The following is a 2962-nucleotide window of genomic DNA, read 5'->3' as shown; positions in this document are numbered from 1 at the left end:
TCACCATCCAAAGACACAGATCCCTGCATTTCCCAGGGCACTATCTGTCTGACCTGGTTCTTAGCTTGGGAACCTCCACACTCTGCACTCTTCCTGTCAATTGCCCTCATTTACCACAGCACATCAGCATAAATCTCTGACTGGGGACTCTATAGCTAATACTGTGAAAATATAAAAATTAAAATAAAAATATGTTTCTTCCTCCAAACAAAGAGGATGGCCCTGGAATTAAAGTATGGATCAGAATAAGCCTAAGAGGCTGCAGCAGACAAGGCTCCTGAGTGTCAGCTTGCTCCAAGATCAGATGAAGAGCAAGAGGCTGTGACCTGGGAAACTGCCCTGGGTTGTGACAGGGGAGGGAGGAGGGTCCTGGAAACAGACAAGGCAGCTCTGCTCTCAGTGCAGCAAGTCCAGGGCCCCTGAGCTCAGTGGGCAGCACACAGCACAGGGAGCACCCCAGAGAGGGCAGCCAGGCTGTGCACAGAGGCACCACCACACCTGATAGGGCACTGGGGACTCTTGGGTAACAGGGACCCATGATATATGAAAGTTAGCCTGGGTGCTCCTCAACTGGCAGCTGATTATGAAACTGACATTTTCAATACACACACACACACACACTGTTGGTTCCCCTCCTCTAGAAAACCCTGACTAACAAACACAGAAGGAGGTGTGGAAACATACTGCAACCAAATAAGAGCAAATGGTATTCCATTCATTTGTAAATAAAACACATCAAAATATTATTTATAACTACAATGAATAAATGAAGAATTCAATGAGAGATAAAAGCATCTGAAATACAGATTGTCTTATCTACAAAAAGGTCAAACCATTAGGTGACATTTTCCTTTCTTTTTTTTATTGTAAACAAATGGGATACATGTTCTTTCTCTGTTTGTACATGGAGTCAAGGCGTACCATTTGTGTAATCATAAATTTATATAGGGTAATGTTGTTTGATTCATTCTGTTATTTTTGCCCTTCCCCCCACCCCTCCTACCCCTCTATTCGCTCTATACAACCCTTCCTTCTTCCATTCTTGCACCCTCCCCAACCCTCACCCTAAACCTAACCCTAGCCCTAACAGTAACCCCTCCCACCTCCCATTATGTGTCATAATCCGCTTATCAGCGAGATCATTCATCCTTTGGGTTTCTGAGATTGGCTTATCTCACTTAGCATGATATTCTCCAATTTCATCCATTTGCCTGGAAATGCCATAATTTTATCATTCTTTATGGCAGAGTAATATTCCATTGTATATATATGCCACAGTTTCTTTATCCATTCATCAATTGAAGGACATCTATCTAGGTTGGTTCCAAAATCTGGCTATTGTGAATTGAGCAGCTATGAACATTGATGTGGTTGTATCAGAGATACAGCCACAGTTTTCTTTCTTCATGTTAATTTGTTTTTCTTTTATAAACCTTTAACTCCTCTAAAACCTCTTGTTGAGACACAAACCAAGCCTGTGAGTACGGGGGAACCTGATACCATCTTGCTGTCTGTCAAGGTGTTTGTTTTCCTGTCTCCAGGGAAAGCCTGTTAACAGAGCTCTGAGCAGCTGCCTTGGGACCCAGCAGCCCCACACAGCCCAAGAGTGTGGCAGCAAATGATCAGGGGCAGCGAGGCCTGAGGACCAATGAACTGAAGAGGAGGCAAGAAGTCCAGTAGTAAGGTCAGGAAAGACCAGATATCAATGGAAAACCACAACCATCAATAAAATCCATGTAAATATGCTAACATAAAATATATTTACCTCACAGGTTGTCTTTTTATGTTAAGGTATTAAAATTAGAAAATTTTTAACATTGATTTATTAGTTTGCATTTCTTTTCTTACTGTCAGATAAATTTTTAGTTATTTGTGATGGTTGTTTTTAGCTATACATGGCAATAGAATTTACCTTGATAATAATAATAAAAGCATGGAATATACTTTGTTCCATGTCAGGCCCCAGAGAGTCCCTTCCCCTCTCACTGCCTTCCCTCTTTCCTGCCTCTACTTACTGATCCTTCTGCCATTTACATTTACTTTCTTTACTTGGTGTCTTGCGGATGTACCTGCTGCTGAGTCCACTGTGCTGTGTTCACAAGTGTACATAGGAGAGCCAGGTCAGGCTCATTCCACTCTTTCCCTGTCCCATTCCTCCTTCCTTCCCTCCATTTCCCTTCTCCTACCCCACTCATCTGTCCCCCATTATTGTCTTTACACCCCCACTACCCAAATGATCTTTGATTAGCTTCCCCATAGAAGAGAACACATTCGACCTTTGATATATGGAGCGTGGCTTATGACACCTGTCATCTTTCAACTGGTCTGTGGTCAATGTAAAGCCATGTTATGTGTGTGTTGGGATCCGTGTGTCTCAGAGCATGCAAAGGTGGTGCCATTCCCTGGACACATCCATGCCCCTGGCAGAATGAGGAGCCATGCTCACGTGCATGACCTGCCTCCCAGATTCTCTTTTAGGACTTAAGTGCACATGTGAAGTCCCTCTGACATCTCCATCACCCCAGCACATCCAAACCAGAGCTCTGACAATCCTCTGGTAAAAAGCAGGATCTCAGAGTCTCCCAGCACGCCACGAGAGAAGACTTATGTTTGTTTAAACAGTAGCCTGGTCATTGCCTGTGGGGTGGGGTACACTAGGAAGAGCAGGGAGCAGCCTGAGGCACTGCTGGCAGGGATTCTTGCACACACAGCACTTGAGCATCAGACTGCCACCGGGCAAAGAGAGTTTTCTTTGCTCTAGTTTCCCTCCACATAGAGGATATTTTAGTGTTATTTTGCAAACATCAGAGGCCCCTGGAGATGTTCCCTCGCTCCACACCCTCTGGCACCAGCCAGGGCATTTGCATGCTGCTCCCTGGAGGACCTGCCTGCAAGGCTGACATAAAAGCTCTAACCTGGCTTTCACTCTCCAGGACTCCTCAGCTCACCTTCTCAAAATGAG

This window comes from Sciurus carolinensis, unplaced genomic scaffold (genome assembly GCF_902686445.1).
Source record: "Sciurus carolinensis unplaced genomic scaffold, mSciCar1.2, whole genome shotgun sequence".
Taxonomy (NCBI): domain Eukaryota; kingdom Metazoa; phylum Chordata; class Mammalia; order Rodentia; family Sciuridae; genus Sciurus; species Sciurus carolinensis.
Note: the sequence above shows the minus strand (reverse complement) of the source record.